This window comes from Ascaphus truei, chromosome 15, assembly GCF_040206685.1.
Source record: "Ascaphus truei isolate aAscTru1 chromosome 15, aAscTru1.hap1, whole genome shotgun sequence".
Taxonomy (NCBI): Eukaryota; Metazoa; Chordata; class Amphibia; order Anura; family Ascaphidae; genus Ascaphus; species Ascaphus truei.
The window spans coordinates 53,917,204-53,940,906 of NC_134497.1; the positions used below are offsets into that span (position 1 = coordinate 53,917,204).

General features: G+C 34.3%; 12 non-coding genes across 12 annotated transcripts; 6 read left to right on the top strand and 6 right to left on the bottom strand.

Annotated features, from left to right (window-relative positions):
* Window positions 1-223: 223 nt before the first annotated feature.
* On the top strand, window positions 224-305 carry TRNAS-AGA (transfer RNA serine (anticodon AGA)). The gene has a single exon. It is a non-coding gene; the product is annotated as a tRNA-Ser (tRNA).
* Window positions 306-3,246: 2,941 nt separating this feature from the next.
* Window positions 3,247-3,328, top strand: TRNAS-AGA (transfer RNA serine (anticodon AGA)). Its single transcript has one exon. It is a non-coding gene; the product is annotated as a tRNA-Ser (tRNA).
* Window positions 3,329-5,797: 2,469 nt separating this feature from the next.
* Window positions 5,798-5,890, bottom strand: TRNAI-UAU (transfer RNA isoleucine (anticodon UAU)). Its single transcript is given in 2 exon segments — window positions 5,798-5,833; window positions 5,853-5,890. It is a non-coding gene; the product is annotated as a tRNA-Ile (tRNA).
* A 381-nt stretch (window positions 5,891-6,271) lies between these two features.
* On the top strand, window positions 6,272-6,353 carry TRNAS-AGA (transfer RNA serine (anticodon AGA)). Its single transcript has one exon. It is a non-coding gene; the product is annotated as a tRNA-Ser (tRNA).
* Window positions 6,354-8,821: 2,468 nt separating this feature from the next.
* TRNAI-UAU (transfer RNA isoleucine (anticodon UAU)) lies at window positions 8,822-8,914 on the bottom strand. The gene is given in 2 exon segments: window positions 8,822-8,857; window positions 8,877-8,914. It is a non-coding gene; the product is annotated as a tRNA-Ile (tRNA).
* A 381-nt stretch (window positions 8,915-9,295) lies between these two features.
* TRNAS-AGA (transfer RNA serine (anticodon AGA)) lies at window positions 9,296-9,377 on the top strand. Its single transcript has one exon. It is a non-coding gene; the product is annotated as a tRNA-Ser (tRNA).
* A 3,882-nt stretch (window positions 9,378-13,259) lies between these two features.
* TRNAI-UAU (transfer RNA isoleucine (anticodon UAU)) lies at window positions 13,260-13,352 on the bottom strand. Its single transcript is given in 2 exon segments — window positions 13,260-13,295; window positions 13,315-13,352. It is a non-coding gene; the product is annotated as a tRNA-Ile (tRNA).
* Window positions 13,353-15,250: 1,898 nt separating this feature from the next.
* Window positions 15,251-15,343, bottom strand: TRNAI-UAU (transfer RNA isoleucine (anticodon UAU)). The gene is given in 2 exon segments: window positions 15,251-15,286; window positions 15,306-15,343. It is a non-coding gene; the product is annotated as a tRNA-Ile (tRNA).
* A 2,439-nt stretch (window positions 15,344-17,782) lies between these two features.
* On the bottom strand, window positions 17,783-17,875 carry TRNAI-UAU (transfer RNA isoleucine (anticodon UAU)). Its single transcript is given in 2 exon segments — window positions 17,783-17,818; window positions 17,838-17,875. It is a non-coding gene; the product is annotated as a tRNA-Ile (tRNA).
* A 381-nt stretch (window positions 17,876-18,256) lies between these two features.
* On the top strand, window positions 18,257-18,338 carry TRNAS-AGA (transfer RNA serine (anticodon AGA)). The gene has a single exon. It is a non-coding gene; the product is annotated as a tRNA-Ser (tRNA).
* A 2,741-nt stretch (window positions 18,339-21,079) lies between these two features.
* TRNAI-UAU (transfer RNA isoleucine (anticodon UAU)) lies at window positions 21,080-21,172 on the bottom strand. The gene is given in 2 exon segments: window positions 21,080-21,115; window positions 21,135-21,172. It is a non-coding gene; the product is annotated as a tRNA-Ile (tRNA).
* A 381-nt stretch (window positions 21,173-21,553) lies between these two features.
* TRNAS-AGA (transfer RNA serine (anticodon AGA)) lies at window positions 21,554-21,635 on the top strand. The gene has a single exon. It is a non-coding gene; the product is annotated as a tRNA-Ser (tRNA).
* The last annotated feature ends 2,068 nt before the right edge of the window (window positions 21,636-23,703 follow it).

The window sequence follows — 23,703 nt, forward strand, 5'->3', positions numbered from 1 at the left end:
TGGTTAACAAAAAGTATTTCTCGTCATTGTTCAAAAACCCAATAGCAGCAACATTTTACAAAGATAATGTTGTTTAAACAATGTGTACAAACAAGTCATGTATTTCTCTTTATGAAAATATTCTCAATGTTATTTGGTTCATATTGGTCATCATTCAAAAGTGAGTGTTACCCATATCCACTCAAAAGCCATCTGTGTGACTGAATTCAGTGCTACCAGCTATGTAGTCATGGCCGAGTGGTTAAGGCGATGGACTAGAAATCCATTGTGGTTTCCCCGCGCAGGTTCAAATCCTGCTGACTACGTTGACTTTTTCAGTGGTTAAGTGTTATTAAAAACTTCACTGCACTTTTCATTTTGTTTGTATCTGCTTGGCAAAGCAATCTTTACTTACTGGAATATGTGGCACATTAAAGAAGAAAACACTCTGAATTCTTCAAACATTTCCCAAGTTATACATTTTAGGGTGCTGATGGCTGTAAAACATTTAATAAAGGACTCCATTTCAATAAATGCATTGTCTTCTATTGATAAGTATCTCTATGCTGCAACATAGTGCTAAGAGGTCATTTGTGTGCAATACTTTGCACAACATAAAATAGAGGAGAAACGATTTACCCCTACAGAAAAACTTAAGGTGACAGAGGATAATGAGCACTTTAGTGTGAGAGTGAGGGAATTCTTCCACTTTATATTTACAGATAATATTTGACTTCTTCATAATGACTGTGCTAAGTACTGCATGTATTGGGATGTGTACATTCTTTACAGTCTGCCAAAACTATATTGTTTAAATATAATGGGAATAATCAATGTTATAGTTCAACTGCTTATCACACTTCAGTATAAATAGCTTTTTGTTATGAAAAAACATTTGTAATGTTTTATTGTTATCATTCACAAAAGCTAAGCAGGGCTTTCTAAACCTGTTGAAGAAAAAAACAACTTAGCTTGAATTTTACTGAAAATGGTCATTAATGTATGTAATAATTGTACTATGACTTCCTGAAGTTTACAGAAAATTAAGACATTAATCAAATGTAAACTTTATGGAATCTTTTGTGAAACAGAATTATTCTCATTAAGAACAAATGTACTTCGTACTTTGATATTAAATTCAGAGACAGAACATTTTATATTAAAATCAGATTTAATGTTTTTGGGGCGTTCAATATGATCTTATAGGGGTTCTGTATGTTTTTGTCTTGCAGATAAAGAATATTGAATACCTAATTCTTGGACATGTTTATTTTGTTGATACTTTTGCCATAGTCTGCATATTCATAGTTCCCTCTAGATACCAAAGAGATCAATGTTGATATCCCTCCACCCTTTGTATGTCAAAATTGATCAAAAAACATGATTTTTTGAGTGAGTTGCAAAGTTCAAATGTGTTGGAATATTTTATTCTATGCTTAAGGCATTTAAAATATCTTTAATATTAACATCAAGCCTTGTTCCTTCATATTTACTTTCACTGTGTGTTACTCAAATATTCAATGTTGTTTTAGCATGTTATCCTTTAGCTTGCTATGTAATTGGCAAAAAAAAGAAGATTCTTTATTCCTCTTCTATGTTGTCATTTATGATTGCCCACTCTGATAAAGCATAAAGCATAAAGCACGTAAAACTGAAAGAAAAGATGGTCGTACATGCAAAACTTCTTTCAGCACTCTTGGTTTCTCCCACATACAAGATCCACTCGCCTATAGCAATAAGATAATTTATTAAATTGAAGACTCTGGTGAAATAGCATGGGGTTGTGCTACAGTGAGGATTAACTCTTAAGTGGAATTTATACTTGTTTGGATTTAAAAACGTAGAAAAACATAAACCGCGGGTGACGCCGGCATGAATGCAACATGAAAGCGGTATGAATGCGGCATGAACGTGGTGAAGTGCGGTGAAGTGCGTGGCATTCGGAAAAAATTCCCGAAAAAAGTTGGAGATGTTGGAGAATAAAAGGGGCTGCGGCTGTATAGCAAAAAGATAATTTATTAAATTGAAGACTGGTGAAATAGCATGGGGTTGTGCTACAGTGAGGATTAACTCTTAAGAGGGATTTATACTTGTTTGGATTTAAAAACAAAACGTAGAAAGCTTTTGTTCCACCACCGCCATTCAGATGCAAATTGTGTTTGAAAAAATATTTCTGGCTTGATTGAAAAGTGGAATGTGGCTTTGCTAGGGTGAATTTTAACTCTTACTGGGGTTTTGTATTGAGTTCAGATTTGTTTATTAATCATTCTCAGGAGGTAGGTGGAGGAAATGTAATAACTACAGATTATGAGAGAGGTGAGAAGTGGATTACATATGGTGAGCAAGATATAAATGTGAGAGGTGAATAGTTGGGGTAAGAAGGGGGGATAGGCTGACCCTTACTTAGTACAGATAGACAGGGTGCTCATTAAAGATAGCCTTTTTAGGATATATAAATCTGGAAAAATATGTATCCTCTAGACCCAAATAATGAGTAGCATTGGCTCCACTGGGGTATTTTGGTTTGAAAAAAGGAAGAATATGCTTGGAAAGCTCTCATTTAAAAAAAAATTTAAATCATACATCATCAATTACAAATATCTTCTTGCCCACATTGAGACACCTATTGTATTTGACTGCATTACATTCGCTCCAATGTAAGCCAAATAGGAAAATGAGGAAATGTTGTTTTTTATGTAAAAGATTACATTTAGCAATTTACATCCATAGGCCTTTTATTTAACATTGTATACATTCAAACAATGTTATTGCTTGATGAAACAAAAAAGGATATGTTCCAGGTGAGGCTTGAACTCACAACCTCGGCATAGCTTAGCACGTACTGCCAGATAAGTACCGCGCATTAACCGATTGCGCCATTGGAGCACATGCCTGTAATTTTTCTATGTTCTTGTTGCCCCAATTGTCCTCCAAATCTGCTCTTTTAATCTCTGACATCCAAGTTAGATCATTTTCTCTTTACTCCTTTTAACCCCTTTTCTTTTTTTTCTGCCTCAGATCTGTTTCATACTGTACATTGAATGTGGTTAACAAAAAGTATTTCTCGTCATTGTTCAAAAACCCAATAGCAGCAACATTTTACAAAGATAATGTTGTTTAAACAATGTGTACAAACAAGTCATGTATTTCTCTTTATGAAAATATTCTCAAGGTTATTTGGTTCATATTGGTCATCATTCAAAAGTGAGTGTTACCCATATCCACTCAAAAGCCATCTGTGTGACTGAATTCAGTGCTACCAGCTATGTAGTCATGGCCGAGTGGTTAAGGCGATGGACTAGAAATCCATTGGGGTTTCCCCGCGCAGGTTCAAATCCTGCTGACTACGTTGACTTTTTCAGTGGTTAAGTGTTATTAAAAACTTCACTGCACTTTTCATTTTGTTTGTATCTGCTTGGCAAAGCAATCTTTACTTACTGGAATATGTGGCACATTAAAGAAGAAAACACTCTGAATTCTTCAAACATTTCCCAAGTTATACATTTTAGGGTGCTGATGGCTGTAAAACATTTAATAAAGGACTCCATTTCAATAAATGCATTGTCTTCTATTGATAAGTATCTCTATGCTGCAACATAGTGCTAAGAGGTCATTTGTGTGCAATACTTTGCACAACATAAAATAGAGGAGAAACGATTTACCCCTACAGAAAAAACTTAAGGTGACAGAGGATAATGAGCACTTTAGTGTGAGAGTGAGGGAATTCTTCCACTTTATATTTACAGATAATATTTGACTTCTTCATAATGACTGTGCTAAGTACTGCATGTATTGGGATGTGTACATTCTTTACAGTCTGCCAAAACTATATTGTTTAAATATAATGGGAATAATCAATTTTATAGTTCAACTGCTTATCACACTTCAGTATAAATAGCTTTTTGTTATGAAAAAACATTTGTAATGTTTTATTGTTATCATTCACAAAAGCTAAGCAGGGCTTTCTAAACCTGTTGAAGAAAAAAACAACTTAGCTTGAATTTTACTGAAAATGGTCATTAATGTATGTAATAATTGTACTATGACTTCCTGAAGTTTACAGAAAATTAAGACATTAATCAAATGTAAACTTTATGGAATCTTTTGTGAAACAGAATTATTCTCATTAAGAACAAATGTACTTCGTACTTTGATATTAAATTCAGAGACAGAACATTTTATATTAAAATTAGATTTAATGTTTTTGGGGCGTTCAATATGATCTTATAGGGGTTCTGTATGTTTTTGTCTTGCAGATAAAGAATATTGAATACCTAATTCTTGGACATGTTTATTTTGTTGATACTTTTGCCATAGTCTGCATATTCATAGTTCCCTCTAGATACCAAAGAGATCAATGTTGATATCCCTCCACCCTTTGTATGTCAAAATTGATCAAAAAACATGATTTTTTGAGTGAGTTGCAAAGTTCAAATGTGTTGGAATATTTTATTCTATGCTTAAGGCATTTAAAATATCTTTAATATTAACATCAAGCCTTGTTCCTTCATATTTACTTTCACTGTGTGTTACTCAAATATTCAATGTTGTTTTAGCATGTTATCCTTTAGCTTGCTATGTAATTGGCAAAAAAAAGAAGATTCTTTATTCCTCTTCTATGTTGTCATTTATGATTGCCCACTCTGATAAAGCATAAAGCATAAAGCACGTAAAACTGAAAGAAAAGATGGTCGTACATGCAAAACTTCTTTCAGCACTCTTGGTTTCTCCCACATACAAGATCCACTCGCCTATAGCAATAACATAATTTATTAAATTGAAGACTCTGGTGAAATAGCATGGGGTTGTGCTACAGTGAGGATTAACTCTTAAGTGGAATTTATACTTGTTTGGATTTAAAAACGTAGAAAAACATAAACCGCGGGTGACGCCGGCATGAATGCAACATGAAAGCGGTATGAATGCGGCATGAACGTGGTGAAGTGCGGTGAAGTGCGTGGCATTCGCAAAAAATTCCCGAAAAAAGTTGGAGATGTTGGAGAATAAAAGGGGCTGCGGCTGTATAGCAAAAAGATAATTTATTAAATTGAAGACTGGTGAAATAGCATGGGGTTGTGCTACAGTGAGGATTAACTCTTAAGAGGGATTTATACTTGTTTGGATTTAAAAACAAAACGTAGAAAGCTTTTGTTCCACCACCGCCATTCAGATGCAAATTGTGTTTGAAAAAATATTTCTGGCTTGATTGAAAAGTAGAATGTGGCTTTGCTAGGGTGAATTTTAACTCTTACTGGGGTTTTGTATTGAGTTCAGATTTGTTTATTAATCATTCTCAGGAGGTAGGTGGAGGAAATGTAATAACTACAGATTATGAGAGAGGTGAGAAGTGGATTACATATGGTGAGCAAGATATAAATGTTAGAGGTGAATAGTTGGGGTAAGAAGGGGGGATAGGCTGACCCTTACTTAGTACAGATAGACAGGGTGCTCATTAAAGATAGCCTTTTTAGGATATATAAATCTGGAAAAATATGTATCCTCTAGACCCAAATAATGAGTAGCATTGGCTCCACTGGGGTATTTTGGTTTGAAAAAAGGAAGAATATGCTTGGAAAGCTCTCATTTTTAAAATGTTTTTAAATCATACATCATCAATTACAAATATCTTCTTGCCCACATTGAGACACCTATTGTATTTGACTGCTTTACATTCGCTCCAATGTAAGCCAAATAGGAAAATGAGGAAATGTTGTTTTTTATGTAAAAGATTACATTTAGCAATTTACATCCATAGGCCTTTTATTTAACATTGTATACATTCAAACAATGCTATTGCTTGATGAAACAAAAAAGGATATGTTCCAGGTGAGGCTTGAACTCACAACCTCGGCATAGCTTAGCACGTACTGCCATATAATTACCGCGCGCTAACCGATTGCGCCACTGGAGCACATGCCTGTAATTTTTCTATGTTCTTGTTGCCCCAATTGTCCTCCAAATCTGCTCTTTTAATCTCTGACATCCAAGTTAGATCATTTTCTCTTTACTCCTTTTAACCCCTTTTCTTTTTTTTCTGCCTCAGATCTGTTTCATACTGTACATTGAATGTGGTTAACAAAAAGTATTTCTCGTCATTGTTCAAAAACCCAATAGCAGCAACATTTTACAAAGATAATGTTGTTTAAACAATGTGTACAAACAAGTCATGTATTTCTCTTTATGAAAATATTCTCAAGGTTATTTGGTTCATATTGGTCATCATTCAAAAGTGAGTGTTACCCATATCCACTCAAAAGCCATCTGTGTGACTGAATTCAGTGCTACCAGCTATGTAGTCATGGCCGAGTGGTTAAGGCGATGGACTAGAAATCCATTGGGGTTTCCCCGCGCAGGTTCAAATCCTGCTGACTACGTTGACTTTTTCAGTGGTTAAGTGTTATTAAAAACTTCACTGCACTTTTCATTTTGTTTGTATCTGCTTGGCAAAGCAATCTTTACTTACTGGAATATGTGGCACATTAAAGAAGAAAACACTCTGAATTCTTCAAACATTTCCCAAGTTATACATTTTAGGGTGCTGATGGCTGTAAAACATTTAATAAAGGACTCCATTTCAATAAATGCATTGTCTTCTATTGATAAGTATCTCTATGCTGCAACATAGTGCTAAGAGGTCATTTGTGTGCAATACTTTGCACAACATAAAATAGAGGAGAAACGATTTACCCCTACAGAAAAAACTTAAGGTGACAGAGGATAATGAGCACTTTAGTGTGAGAGTGAGGGAATTCTTCCACTTTATATTTACAGATAATATTTGACTTCTTCATAATGACTGTGCTAAGTACTGCATGTATTGGGATGTGTACATTCTTTACAGTCTGCCAAAACTATATTGTTTAAATATAATGGGAATAATCAATTTTATAGTTCAACTGCTTATCACACTTCAGTATAAATAGCTTTTTGTTATGAAAAAACATTTGTAATGTTTTATTGTTATCATTCACAAAAGCTAAGCAGGGCTTTCTAAACCTGTTGAAGAAAAAAACAACTTAGCTTGAATTTTACTGAAAATGGTCATTAATGTACGAAATAATTGTACTATGACTTCCTGAAGTTTACAGAAAATTAAGACATTAATCAAATGTAAACTTTATGGAATCTTTTGTGAAGCAGAATTATTCTCATTAAGAACAAATGTACTTCGTACTTTGATATTAAATTCAGAGACAGAACATTTTATATTAAAATCAGATTTAATGTTTTTGGGGCGTTCAATATGATCTTATAGGGGTTCTGTATGTTTTTGTCTTGCAGATAAAGAATATTGAATACCTAATTCTTGGACATGTTTATTTTGTTGATACTTTTGCCATAGTCTGCATATTCATAGTTCCCTCTAGATACCAAAGAGATCAATGTTGATATCCCTCCACCCTTTGTATGTCAAAATTGATCAAAAAACATGATTTTTTGAGTGAGTTGCAAAGTTCAAATGTGTTGGAATATTTTATTCTATGCTTAAGGCATTTAAAATATCTTTAATATTAACATCAAGCCTTGTTCCTTCATATTTACTTTCACTGTGTGTTACTCAAATATTCAATGTTGTTTTAGCATGTTATCCTTTAGCTTGCTATGTAATTGGCAAAAAAAAGAAGATTCTTTATTCCTCTTCTATGTTGTCATTTATGATTGCCCACTCTGATAAAGCATAAAGCATAAAGCACGTAAAACTGAAAGAAAAGATGGTCGTACATGCAAAACTTCTTTCAGCACTCTTGGTTTCTCCCACATACAAGATCCACTCGCCAATAGCAATAAGATAATTTATTAAATTGAAGACTCTGGTGAAATAGCATGGGGTTGTGCTACAGTGAGGATTAACTCTTAAGTGGAATTTATACTTGTTTGGATTTAAAAACGTAGAAAAACATAAACCGCGGGTGACGCCGGCATGAATGCAACATGAAAGCGGTATGAATGCGGCATGAACGTGGTGAAGTGCGGTGAAGTGCGTGGCATTCGGAAAAAAATCCCGAAAAAAGTTGGAGATGTTGGAGAATAAAAGGGGCTGCGGCTGTATAGCAAAAAGATAATTTATTAAATTGAAGACTGGTGAAATAGCATGGGGTTGTGCTACAGTGAGGATTAACTCTTAAGAGGGATTTATACTTGTTTGGATTTAAAAACAAAACGTAGAAAGCTTTTGTTCCACCACCGCCATTCAGATGCAAATTGTGTTTGAAAAAATATTTCTGGCTTGATTGAAAAGTAGAATGTGGCTTTGCTAGGGTGAATTTTAACTCTTACTGGGGTTTTGTATTGAGTTCAGATTTGTTTATTAATCATTCTCAGGAGGTAGGTGGAGGAAATGTAATAACTACAGATTATGAGAGAGGTGAGAAGTGGATTACATATGGTGAGCAAGATATAAATGTGAGAGGTGAATAGTTGGGGTAAGAAGGGGGGATAGGCTGACCCTTACTTAGTACAGATAGACAGGGTGCTCATTAAAGATAGCCTTTTTAGGATATATAAATCTGGAAAAATATGTATCCTCTAGACCCAAATAATGAGTAGCATTGGCTCCACTGGGGTATTTTGGTTTGAAAAAAGGAAGAATATGCTTGGAAAGCTCTCATTTTAAAAAAATTTTAAATCATACATCATCAATTACAAATATCTTCTTGCCCACATTGAGACACCTATTGTATTTGACTGCTTTACATTCGCTCCAATGTAAGCCAAATAGGAAAATGAGGAAATGTTGTTTTTTATGTAAAAGATTACATTTAGCAATTTACATCCATAGGCCTTTTATTTAACATTGTATACATTCAAACAATGCTATTGCTTGATGAAACATAAAAGGATATGTTCCAGGTGAGGCTTGAACTCACAACCTCGGCATAGCTTAGCACGTACTGCCATATAAGTACCGCGCGCTAACCGATTGCGCCACTGGAGCACATGCCTGTAATTTTTCTATGTTCTTGTTGCCCCAATTGTCCTCCAAATCTGCTCTTTTAATCTCTGACATCCAAGTTAGATCATTTTCTCTTTACTCCTTTTAACCCCTTTTCTTTTTTTTCTGCCTCAGATCTGTTTCATACTGTACATTGAATGTGGTTAACAAAAAGTATTTCTCGTCATTGTTCAAAACCCCAATAGCAGCAACATTTTACAAAGATAATGTTGTTTAAACAATGTGTACAAACAAGTCATGTATTTCTCTTTATGAAAATATTCTCAAGGTTATTTGGTTCATATTGGTCATCATTCAAAAGTGAGTGTTACCCATATCCACTCAAAAGCCATCTGTGTGACTGAATTCAGTGCTACCAGCTATGTAGTCATGGCCGAGTGGTTAAGGCGATGGACTAGAAATCCATTGGGGTTTCCCCGCGCAGGTTCAAATCCTGCTGACTACGTTGACTTTTTCAGTGGTTAAGTGTTATTAAAAACTTCACTGCACTTTTCATTTTGTTTGTATCTGCTTGGCAAAGCAATCTTTACTTACTGGAATATGTGGCACATTAAAGAAGAAAACACTCTGAATTCTTCAAACATTTCCCAAGTTATACATTTTAGGGTGCTGATGGCTGTAAAACATTTAATAAAGGACTCCATTTCAATAAATGCATTGTCTTCTCTTGATAAGTATCTCTATGCTGCAACATAGTGCTAAGAGGTCATTTGTGTGCAATACTTTGCACAACATAAAATAGAGGAGAAACGATTTACCCCTACAGAAAAAACTTAAGGTGACAGAGGATAATGAGCACTTTAGTGTGAGAGTGAGGGAATTCTTCCACTTTATATTTACAGATAATATTTGACTTCTTCATAATGACTGTGCTAAGTACTGCATGTATTGGGATGTGTACATTCTTTACAGTCTGCCAAAACTATATTGTTTAAATATAATGGGAATAATCAATGTTATAGTTCAACTGCTTATCACACTTCAGCACAAATAGCTTTTTGTTATGAAAAAACATTTGTAATGTTTTATTGTTTTCATTCACAAAAGCTAAGCAGGGATTTCTAAACCTGTTGAAGAAAAAAACAACTTAGCTTGAATTTTACTGAAAATGGTCATTAATGTATGTAATAATTGTACTATGACTTCCTGAAGTTTACAGAAAATTAAGACATTAATCAAATGTAAACTTTATGGAATCTTTTGTGAAACAGAATTATTCTCATTAAGAACAAATGTACTTCGTACTTTGATATTAAATTCAGAGACAGAACATTTTATATTAAAATCAGATTTAATGTTTTTGGGGCGTTCAATATGATCTTATAGGGGTTCTGTATGTTTTTGTCTTGCAGATAAAGAATATTGAATACCTAATTCTTGGACATGTTTATTTTGTTGATACTTTTGCCATAGTCTGCATATTCATAGTTCTCTCTAGATACCAAAGAGATCAATGTTGATATCCCTCCACCCTTTGTATGTCAAAATTGATCAAAAAACATGATTTTTTGTGTGAGTTGCAAAGTTCAAATGTGTTGGAATATTTTATTCTATGCTTAAGGCATTTAAAATATCTTTAATATTAACATCAAGCCTTGTTCCTTCATATTTACTTTCACTGTGTGTTACTCAAATATTCAATGTTGTTTTAGCATGTTATCCTTTAGCTTGCTATGTAATTGGCAAAAAAAAGAAGATTCTTTATTCCTCTTCTATGTTGTCATTTATGATTGCCCACTCTGATAAAGCATAAAGCATAAAGCACGTAAAACTGAAAGAAAAGATGGTCGTACATGCAAAACTTCTTTCAGCACTCTTGGTTTCTCCCACATACACGATCCACTCGCCTATAGCAATAAGATAATTTATTAAATTGAAGACTCTGGTGAAATAGCATGGGGTTGTGCTACAGTGAGGATTAACTCTTAAGTGGAATTTATACTTGTTTGGATTTAAAAACGTAGAAAAACATAAACCGCGGGTGACGCCGGCATGAATGCAACATGAAAGCGGTATGAATGCGGCATGAACGTGGTGAAGTGCGGTGAAGTGCGTGGCATTCGCAAAAAATTCCCGAAAAAAGTTGGAGATGTTGGAGAATAAAAGGGGCTGCGGCTGTATAGCAAAAAGATAATTTATTAAATTGAAGACTGGTGAAATAGCATGGGGTTGTGCTACAGTGAGGATTAACTCTTAAGAGGATAATGAGCACTTTAGTGTGAGAGTGAGGGAATTCTTCCACTTTATATTTACAGATAATATTTGACTTCTTCATAATGACTGTGCCATATACTGCATGTATTGGGATGTGTACATTCTTTACAGTCTGCCAAAACTATATTGTTTAAATATAATGGGAATAATCAATGTTATAGTTCAACTGCTTATCACACTTCAGCACAAATAGCTTTTTGTTATGAAAAAACATTTGTAATGTTTTATTGTTTTCATTCACAAAAGCTAAGCAGGGCTTTCTAAACCTGTTGAAGAAAAAAACAACTTAGCTTGAATTTTACTGAAAATGGTCATTAATGTATGTAATAATTGTACTATGACTTCCTGAAGTTTACAGAAAATTAAGACATTAATCAAATGTAAACTTTATGGAATATTTTGTGAAACAGAATTATTCTCATTAAGAACAAATGTACTTCGTACTTTCATATTAAATTCAGAGACAGAACATTTTATATTAAAATCAGATTTAATGTTTTTGGGGCGTTCAATATGATCTTATAGGGGTTCTGTATGTTTTTGTCTTGCAGATAAAGAATATTGAATACCTAATTCTTGGACATGTTTATTTTGTTGATACTTTTGCCATAGTCTGCATATTCATAGTTCCCTCTAGATACCAAAGAGATCAATGTTGATATCCCTCCACCCTTTGTATGTCAAAATTGATCAAAAAACATGATTTTTTTGAGTGAGTTGCAAAGTTCAAATGTGTTGGAATATTTTATTCTATGCTTAAGGCATTTAAAATATCTTTAATATTAACATCAAGCCTTGTTCCTTCATATTTACTTTCACTGTGTGTTACTCAAATATTCAATGTTGTTTTAGCATGTTATCCTTTAGCTTGCTATGTAATTGGCAAAAAAAAGAAGATTCTTTATTCCTCTTCTATGTTGTCATTTATGATTGCCCACTCTGATAAAGCATAAAGCATAAAGCACGTAAAACTGAAAGAAAAGATGGTCGTACATGCAAAACTTCTTTCAGCACTCTTGGTTTCTCCCACATACACGATCCACTCGCCTATAGCAATAAGATAATTTATTAAATTGAAGACTCTGGTGAAATACCATGGGGTTGTGCTACAGTGAGGATTAACTCTTAAGTGGAATTTATACTTGTTTGGATTTAAAAACATAGAAAAACATAAACCGCGGGTGACGCCGGCATGAATGCAACATGAAAGCGGTATGAATGCGGCATGAACGTGGTGAAGTGCGGTGAAGTGCGTGGCATTCGGAAAAAATTCCCGAAAAAAGTTGGAGATGTTGGAGAATAAAAGGGGCTGCGGCTGTATAGCAAAAAGATAATTTATTAAATTGAAGACTGGTGAAATAGCATGGGGTTGTGCTACAGTGAGGATTAACTCTTAAGAGGGATTTATACTTGTTTGGATTTAAAAACAAAATGTAGAAAGCTTTTGTTCCACCACCGCCATTCAGATGCAAATTGTGTTTGAAAAAATATTTCTGGCTTGATTGAAAAGTAGAATGTTTCTTTGCTAGGGTGAATTTTAACTCTTACTGGGGTTTTGTATTGAGTTCAGATTTGTTTATTAATCATTCTCAGGAGGTAGGTGGAGGAAATGTAATAACTACAGATTATGAGAGAGGTGAGAAGTGGATTGCATATGGTGAGCAAGATATAAATGTGAGAGGTGAATAGTTGGGGTAAGAAGGGGGGATAAGCTGACCCTTACTTAGTACAGATAGACAGGGTGCTCATTAAAGATAGCCTTTTTAGGATATATAAATCTGGAAAAATATGTATCCTCTAGACCCAAATAATGAGTAGCATTGGCTCCACTGGGGTATTTTGGTTTGAAAAAAGGAAGAATATGCTTGGAAAGCTCTCATTTTTAAAAAAAATTAAATCATACATCATCAATTACAAATATCTTCTTGCCCACATTGAGACACCTATTGTATTTGACTGCTTTACATTCGCTCCAATGTAAGCCAAATAGGAAAATGAGGAAATGTTGTTTTTTATGTAAAAGATTACATTTAGCAATTTACATCCATAGGCCTTTTATTTAACATTGTATACATTCAAACAATGCTATTGCTTGATGAAACAAAAAAGGATATGTTCCAGGTGAGGCTTGAACTCACAACCTCGGCATAGCTTAGCACGTTCTGCCATATAAGTACCGCGCGCTAACCGATTGCGCCACTGGAGCACACGATTTACCCCTACAGAAAAAACTTAAGGTGACAGAGGATAATGAGCACTTTAGTGTGAGATTGAGGGAATTCTTCCACTTTATATTTACAGATAATATTTGACTTCTTCATAATGACTGTGCTAAGTACTGCATGTATTGGGATGTGTACATTCTTTACAGTCTGCCAAAACTATATTGTTTAAATATAATGGGAATAATCAATGTTATAGTTCAACTGCTTATCACACTTCAGCACAAATAGCTTTTTGTTATGAAAAAACATTTGTAATGTTTTATTGTTTTCATTCACAAAAGCTAAGCAGGGATTTCTAAACCTGTTGAAGAAAAAAACAACTTAGCTTGAATTTTACTGAAAATGGTCATTAATGTATGTAATAATTGTACTATGACTTCCTGAAGTTTACAGAAAATTAAGACATTAATCAAATGTAAACTTTATGGAATCTTTTGTGAAACAGAATTATTCTCATTAAGAACAAATGTACTTCGTACTTTCATATTAAATTCAGAGACAGAACATTTTATATTAAAATCAGATTTAATGTTTTTGGGGCGTTCAATATGATCTTATAGGGGTTCTGTATGTTTTTGTCTTGCAGATAAAGAATATTGAATACCTAATTCTTGGACATGTTTATTTTGTTGATACTTTTGCCATAGTCTGCATATTCATAGTTCCCTCTAGATACCAAAGAGATCAATGTTGATATCCCTCCACCCTTTGTATGTCAAAATTGATCAAAAAACATGATTTTTTGAGTGAGTTGCAAAGTTCAAATGTGTTGGAATATTTTATTCTATGCTTAAGGCATTTAAAATATCTTTAATATTAACATCAAGCCTTGTTCCTTCATATTTACTTTCACTGTGTGTTACTCAAATATTCAATGTTGTTTTAGCATGGTATCCTTTAGCTTGCTATGTAATTGGCAAAAAAAAGAAGATTCTTTATTCCTCTTCTATGTTGTCATTTATGATTGCCCACTCTGATAAAGCATAAAGCATAAAGCACGTAAAACTGAAAGAAAAGATGGTCGTACATGCAAAACTTCTTTCAGCACTCTTGGTTTCTCCCACATACACGATCCACTCGCCTATAGCAATAAGATAATTTATTAAATTGAAGACTCTGGTGAAATAGCATGGGGTTGTGCTACAGTGAGGATTAACTCTTAAGAGGGATTTATACTTGTTTGGATTTAAAAACAAAATGTAGAAAGCTTTTGTTCCACCACCGCCATTCAGATGCAAATTGTGTTTGAAAAAATATTTCTGGCTTGATTGAAAAGTAGAATGTTTCTTTGCTAGGGTGAATTTTAACTCTTACTGGGGTTTTGTATTGAGTTCAGATTTGTTTATTAATCATTCTCAGGAGGTAGGTGGAGGAAATGTAATAACTACAGATTATGAGAGAGGTGAGAAGTGGATTACATATGGTGAGCAAGATATAAATGTGAGAGGTGAATAGTTGGGGTAAGAAGGGGGGATAAGCTGACCCTTACTTAGTACAGATAGACAGGGTGCTCATTAAAGATAGCCTTTTTAGGATATATAAATCTGGAAAAATATGTATCCTCTAGACCCAAATAATGAGTAGCATTGGCTCCACTGGGGTATTTTGGTTTGAAAAAAGGAAGAATATGCTTGGAAAGCTCTCATTTTTAAAAAAAATTAAATCATACATCATCAATTACAAATATCTTCTTGCCCACATTGAGACACCTATTGTATTTGACTGCTTTACATTCGCTCCAATGTAAGCCAAATAGGAAAATGAGGAAATGTTGTTTTTTATGTAAAAGATTACATTTAGCAATTTACATCCATAGGCCTTTTATTTAACATTGTATACATTCAAACAATGCTATTGCTTGATGAAACAAAAAAGGATATGTTCCAGGTGAGGCTTGAACTCACAACCTCGGCATAGCTTAGCACGTACTGCCATATAAGTACCGCGCGCTAACCGATTGCGCCACTGGAGCACACGATTTACCCCTACAGAAAAAACTTAAGGTGACAGAGGATAATGAGCACTTTAGTGTGAGATTGAGGGAATTCTTCCACTTTATATTTACAGATAATATTTGACTTCTTCATAATGACTGTGCTAAGTACTGCATGTATTGGGATGTGTACATTCTTTACAGTCTGCCAAAACTATATTGTTTAAATATAATGGGAATAATCAATGTTATAGTTCAACTGCTTATCACACTTCAGCACAAATAGCTTTTTGTTATGAAAAAACATTTGTAATGTTTTATTGTTTTCATTCACAAAAGCTAAGCAGGGATTTCTAAACCTGTTGAAGAAAAAAACAACTTAGCTTGAATTTTACTGAAAATGGTCATTAATGTATGTAATAATTGTACTATGACTTCCTGAAGTTTACAGAAAATTAAGACATTAATCAAATGTAAACTTTATGGAATCTTTTGTGAAACAGAATTATTCTCATTAAGAACAAATGTACTTCGTACTTTCATATTAAATTCAGAGACAGAACATTTTATATTAAAATCAGATTTAATGTTTTTGGGGCGTTCAATATGATCTTATAGGGGTTCTGTATGTTTTTGTCTTGCAGATAAAGAATATTGAATACCTAATTCTTGGACATGTTTATTTTGTTGATACTTTTGCCATAGTCTGCATATTCATAGTTCCCTCTAGATACCAAAGAGATCAATGTTGATATCCCTCCACCCTTTGTATGTCAAAATTGATCAAAAAACATGATTTTTTGAGTGAGTTGCAAAGTTCAAATGTGTTGGAATATTTTATTCTATGCTTAAGGCATTTAAAATATCTTTAATATTAACATCAAGCCTTGTTCCTTCATATTTACTTTCACTGTGTGTTACTCAAATATTCAATGTTGTTTTAGCATGGTATCCTTTAGCTTGCTATGTAATTGGCAAAAAAAAGAAGATTCTTTATTCCTCTTCTATGTTGTCATTTATGATTGCCCACTCTGATAAAGCATAAAGCATAAAGCACGTAAAACTGAAAGAAAAGATGGTCGTACATGCAAAACTTCTTTCAGCACTCTTGGTTTCTCCCACATACACGATCCACTCGCCGATAGCAATAAGATAATTTATTAAATTGAAGACTCTGGTGAAATAGCATGGGGTTGTGCTACAGTGAGGATTAACTCTTAAGTGGAATTTATACTTGTTTGGATTTAAAAACGTAGAAAAACATAAACCGCGGGTGATGCCGGCATGAATGCAACATGAAAGCGGTATGAATGCGGCATGAACGTGGTGAAGTGCGGTGAAGTGCGTGGCATTCGCAAAAAAATCCCGAAAAAAGTTGGAGATGTTGGAGAATAAAAGGGGCTGCGGCTGTATAGCAAAAAGATAATTTATTAAATTGAAGACTGGTGAAATAGCATGGGGTTGTGCTACAGTGAGGATTAACTCTTAAGAGGGATTTATACTTGTTTGGATTTAAAAACAAAACTTAGAAAAACATCAACTGCGGGTGACGCAGGCATGAATGCAACATGAAAGCGGTATGAATGCGGCATGAACGTGGTGAAGTGTGGTGAAGTGCGTGGCATTCGGAAAAAATTCCCGAAAAAAGTTGGAGATGTTGGAGAATAAAAGGGGCTGCGGCTGTATAGCAAAAAGATAATTTATTAAATTGAAGACTGGTGAAATAGCATGGGGTTGTGCTACAGTGAGGATTAACTCTTAAGAGGGATTTATACTTGTTTGGATTTAAAAACAAAATGTAGAAAGCTTTTGTTCCACCACCGCCATTCAGATGCAAATTGTGTTTGAAAAAATATTTCTGGCTTGATTGAAAAGTAGAATGTGGCTTTGCTAGGGTGAATTTTAACTCTTACTGGGGTTTTGTATTGAGTTCAGATTTGTTTATTAATCATTCTCAGGAGGTAGGTGGAGGAAATGTAATAACTACAGATTATGAGAGAGGTGAGAAGTGGATTACATATGGCGAGCAAGATATAAATGTGAGAGGTGAATAGTTGGGGTAAGAAGGGGGGATAGGCTGACCCTTACTTAGTACAGATAGACAGGGTGCTCATTAAAGATAGCCTTTTTAGGATATATAAATCTGGAAAAATATGTATCCTCTAGACCCAAATAATGAGTAGCATTGGCTCCACTGGGGTATTTTGCTTTGAAAAAAGGAAGAATATGCTTGGACAGCTCTCATTTTTTAATTTTTTTAAATCATACATCATCAATTACAAATATCTTTTTGCCCACATTGAGACACCTATTGTATTTGACTGCTTTACATTCGCTCCAATGTAAGCCAAATAGGAAAATGACGAAAAGTTGTTTTTTATGTAAAAGATTACATTTAGCAATTTACATCCATAGGCCTTTTATTTAACATTGTATACATTCAAACAATGCTATTGCTTGATGAAACAAAAAAGGATATGTTCCAGGTGAGGCTTGAACTCACAACCTCGGAATAGCTTAGCACGTACTGCCATATAAGTACCGCGCGCTAACCGATTGCGCCACTGGAGCACATGCCTGTAATTTTTCTATGTTCTTGTTGCCCCAATTGTCCTCCAAATCTGCTCTTTTAATCTCTGACATCCAAGTTAGATCATTTTCTCTTTACTCCTTTTAACCCCTTTTCTTTTTTTTCTGCCTCAGATCTGTTTCATACTGTACATTGAATGTGGTTAACAAAAAGTATTTCTCGTCATTGTTCAAAAACCCAATAGCAGCAACATTTTACAAAGATAATGTTGTTTAAACAATGTGTACAAACAAGTCATGTATTTCTCTTTATGAAAATATTCTCAAGGTTATTTGGTTCATATTGGTCATCATTCAAAAGTGAGTGTTACCCATATCCACTCAAAAGCCATCTGTGTGACTGAATTCAGTGCTACCAGCTATGTAGTCATGGCCGAGTGGTTAAGGCGATGGACTAGAAATCCATTGGGGTTTCCCCGCGCAGGTTCAAATCCTGCTGACTACGTTGACTTTTTCAGTGGTTAAGTGTTATTAAAAACTTCACTGCACTTTTCATTTTGTTTGTATCTGCTTGGCAAAGCAATCTTTACTTACTGGAATATGTGGCACATTAAAGAAGAAAACACTCTGAATTCTTCAAACATTTCCCAAGTTATACATTTTAGGGTACTGATGGCTGTAAAACATTTAATAAAGGACTCCATTTCAATAAATGCATTGTCTTCTATTGATAAGTATCTCTATGCTGCAACATAGTGCTAAGAGGTCATTTGTGTGCAATACTTTGCACAACATAAAATAGAGGAGAAACGATTTACCCCTACAGAAAAAACTTAAGGTGACAGAGGATAATGAGCACTTTAGTGTGAGAGTGAGGGAATTCTTCCACTTTATATTTACAGATAATATTTGACTTCTTCATAATGACTGTGCTAAGTACTGCATTTATTGGGATGTGTACATTCTTTACAGTCTGCCAAAACTATATTGTTTAAATATAATGGGAATAATCAATGTTATAGTTCAACTGCTTATCACACTTCAGTATAAATAGCTTTTTGTTATGAAAAAACATTTGTAATGTTTTATTGTTATCATTCACAAAAGCTAAGCAGGGCTTTCTAAACCTGTTGAAGAAAAAAACAACTTAGCTTGAATTTTACTGAAAATGGTCATTAATGTATGTAATAATTGTACTATGACTTCCTGAAGTTTACAGAAAATTAAGACATTAATCAAATGTAAACTTTATGGAATCTTTTGTGAAACAGAATTATTCTCATTAAGAACAAATGTACTTCGTACTTTCATATTAAATTCAGAGACAGAACATTTTATATTAAAATCAGATTTAATGTTTTTGGGGCGTTCAATATGATCTTATAGGGGTTCTGTATGTTTTTGTCTTGCAGATAAAGAATATTGAATACCTAATTCTTGGACATGTTTATTTTGTTGATACTTTTGCCATAGTCTGCATATTCATAGTTCCCTCTAGATACCAAAGAGATCAATGTTGATATCCCTCCACCCTTTGTATGTCAAAATTGATCAAAAAACATGATTTTTTGAGTGAGTTGCAAAGTTCAAATGTGTTGGAATATTTTATTCTATGCTTAAGGCATTTAAAATATCTTTAATATTAACATCAAGCCTTGTTCCTTCATATTTACTTTCACTGTGTGTTACTCAAATATTCAATGTTGTTTTAGCATGTTATCCTTTAGCTTGCTATGTAATTGGCAAAAAAAAGAAGATTCTTTATTCCTCTTCTATGTTGTCATTTATGATTGCCCACTCTGATAAAGCATAAAGCATAAAGCACGTAAAACTGAAAGAAAAGATGGTCGTACATGCAAAACTTCTTTCAGCACTCTTGGTTTCTCCCACATACAAGATCCACTCGCCTATAGCAATAAGATAATTTATTAAATTGAAGACTCTGGTGAAATAGCATGGGGTTGTGCTACAGTGAGGATTAACTCTTAAGTGGAATTTATACTTGTTTGGATTTAAAAACGTAGAAAAACATAAACCGCGGGTGACGCCGGCATGAATGCAACATGAAAGCGGTATGAATGCGGCATGAACGTGGTGAAGTGCGGTGAAGTGCGTGGCATTCGGAAAAAATTCCCGAAAAAAGTTGGAGATGTTGGAGAATAAAAGGGGCTGCGGCTGTATAGCAAAAAGATAATTTATTAAATTGAAGACTGGTGAAATAGCATGGGGTTGTGCTACAGTGAGGATTAACTCTTAAGAGGGATTTATACTTGTTTGGATTTAAAAACAAAACGTAGAAAAACATCAACTGTGGGTGACGCAGGCATGAATGCAACATGAAAGCGGTATGAATGCGGCATGAACGTGGTGAAGTGCGGTGAAGTGCGTGGCATTCGGAAAAAATTCCCGAAAAAAGTTGGAGATGTTGGAGAATAAAAGGGGCTGCGGCTGTATAGCAAAAAGATAATTTATTAAATTGAAGACTGGTGAAATAGCATGGGGTTGTGCTACAGTGAGGATTAACTCTTAAGAGGGATTTATACTTGTTTGGATTTAAAAACAAAACGTAGAAAGCTTTTGTTCCACCACCGCCATTCAGATGCAAATTGTGTTTGAAAAAATATTTCTGGCTTGATTGAAAAGTAGAATGTGGCTTTGCTAGGGTGAATTTTAACTCTTACTGGGGTTTTGTATTGAGTTCAGATTTGTTTATTAATCATTCTCAGGAGGTAGGTGGAGGAAATGTAATAACTACAGATTATGAGAGAGGTGAGAAGTGGATTACATATGGTGAGCAAGATATAAATGTGAGAGGTGAATAGTTGGGGTAAGAAGGGGGGATAGGCTGACCCTTACTTAGTACAGATAGACAGGGTGCTCATTAAAGATAGCCTTTTTAGGATATATAAATCTGGAAAAATATGTATCCTCTAGACCCAAATAATGAGTAGCATTGGCTCCACTGGGGTATTTTGGTTTGAAAAAAGGAAGAATATGCTTGGAAAGCTCTCATTTTAAAAAAAATTTAAATCATACATCATCAATTAAAAATATCTTCTTGCCCACATTGAGACACCTATTGTATTTGACTGCTTTACAATCGCTCCAATGTAAGCCAAATAGGAAAATGAGGAAATGTTGTTTTTAATGTAAAAGATTACATTTAGCAATTTACATCCATAGGCCTTTTATTTAACATTGTATACATTCAAACAATGCTATTGCTTGATGAAACAAAAAAGGATATGTTCCAGGTGAGGCTTGAACTCACAACCTCGGCATAGCTTAGCACGTACTGCCATATAAGTACCGCGCGCTAACCGATTGCGCCACTGGAGCACATAACTGTAATTTTTCTATGTTCTTGTTGCCCGAATTGTCCTCCAAATCTGCTCTTTTAATCTCTGACATCCAAGTTAGATCATTTTCTCTTTACTCCTTTTAACCCCTTTTCTTTTTTTTCTGCCTCAGATCTGTTTCATACTGTACATTGAATGTGGTTAACAAAAAGTATTTCTCGTCATTGTTCAAAAACCCAATAGCAGCAACATTTTACAAAGATAATGTTGTTTAAACAATGTGTACAAACAAGTCATGTATTTCTCTTTATGAAAATATTCTCAAGGTTATTTGGTTCATATTGGTCATCATTCAAAAGTGAGTGTTACCCATATCCACTCAAAAGCCATCTGTGTGACTGAATTCAGTGCTACCAGCTATGTAGTCATGGCCGAGTGGTTAAGGCGATGGACTAGAAATCCATTGGGGTTTTCCCGCGCAGGTTCAAATCCTGCTGACTACGTTGACTTTTTCAGTGGTTAAGTGTTATTAAAAACTTCACTGCACTTTTCATTTTGTTTGTATCTGCTTGGCAAAGCAATCTTTACTTACTGGAATATGTGGCACATTAAAGAAGAAAACACTCTGAATTCTTCAAACATTTCCCAAGTTATACATTTTAGGGTACTGATGGCTGTAAAACATTTAATAAAGGACTCCATTTCAATAAATGCATTGTCTTCTATTGATAAGTATCTCTATGCTGCAACATAGTGCTAAGAGGTCATTTGTGTGCAATACTTTGCACAACATAAAATAGAGGAGAAACGATTTACCCCTACAGAAAAAACTTAAGGTGACAGAGGATAATGAGCACTTTAGTGTGAGAGTGAGGGAATTCTTCCACTTTATATTTACAGATAATATTTGACTTCTTCATAATGACTGTGCTAAGTACTGCATGTATTGGGATGTGTACATTCTTTACAGTCTGCCAAAACTATATTGTTTAAATATAATGGGAATAATCAATGTTATAGTTCAACTGCTTATCACACTTCAGTATAAATAGCTTTTTGTTATGAAAAAACATTTGTAATGTTTTATTGTTATCATTCACAAAAGCTAAGCAGGGCTTTCTAAACCTGTTGAAGAAAAAAACAACTTAGCTTGAATTTTACTGAAAATGGTCATTAATGTATGTAATAATTGTACTATGACTTCCTGAAGTTTACAGAAAATTAAGACATTAATCAAATGTAAACTTTATGGAATCTTTTGTGAAACAGAATTATTCTCATTAAGAACAAATGTACTTCGTACTTTCATATTAAATTCAGAGACAGAACATTTTATATTAAAATCAGATTTAATGTTTTTGGGGCGTTCAATATGATCTTATAGGGGTTCTGTATGTTTTTGTCTTGCAGATAAAGAATATTGAATACCTAATTCTTGGACATGTTTATTTTGTTGATACTTTTGCCATAGTCTGCATATTCATAGTTCCCTCTAGATACCAAAGAGATCAATGTTGATATCCCTCCACCCTTTGTATGTCAAAATTGATCAAAAAACATGATTTTTTGAGTGAGTTGCAAAGTTCAAATGTGTTGGAATATTTTATTCTATGCTTAAGGCATTTAAAATATCTTTAATATTAACATCAAGCCTTGTTCCTTCATATTTACTTTCACTGTGTGTTACTCAAATATTCAATGTTGTTTTAGCACGTTATCCTTTAGCTTGCTATGTAATTGGCAAAAAAAAGAAGATTCTTTATTCCTCTTCTATGTTGTCATTTATGATTGCCCACTCTGATAAAGCATAAAGCATAAAGCACGTAAAACTGAAAGAAAAGATGGTCGTACATGCAAAACTTCTTTCAGCACTCTTGGTTTCTCCCACATACAAGATCCACTCGCCTATAGCAATAAGATAATTTATTAAATTGAAGACTCTGGTGAAATAGCATGGGGTTGTGCTACAGTGAGGATTAACTCTTAAGTGGAATTTATACTTGTTTGGATTTAAAAACGTAGAAAAACATAAACCGCGGGTGACGCCGGCATGAATGCAACATGAAAGCGGTATGAATGCGGCATGAACGTGGTGAAGTGCGGTGAAGTGCGTGGCATTCGGAAAAAATTCCCGAAAAAAGTTGGAGATGTTGGAGAATAAAAGGGGCTGCGGCTGTATAGCAAAAAGATAATTTATTAAATTGAAGACTGGTGAAATAGCATGGGGTTGTGCTACAGTGAGGATTAACTCTTAAGAGGGATTTATACTTGTTTGGATTTAAAAACAAAACGTAGAAAGCTTTTGTTCCACCACCGCCATTCAGATGCAAATTGTGTTTGAAAAAATATTTCTGGCTTGATTGAAAAGTAGAATGTGGCTTTGCTAGGGTGAATTTTAACTCTTACTGGGGTTTTGTATTGAGTTCAGATTTGTTTATTAATCATTCTCAGGAGGTAGGTGGAGGAAATGTAATAACTACAGATTATGAGAGAGGTGAGAAGTGGATTACATATGGTGAGCAAGATATAAATGTGAGAGGTGAATAGTTGGGGTAAGAAGGGGGGATAGGC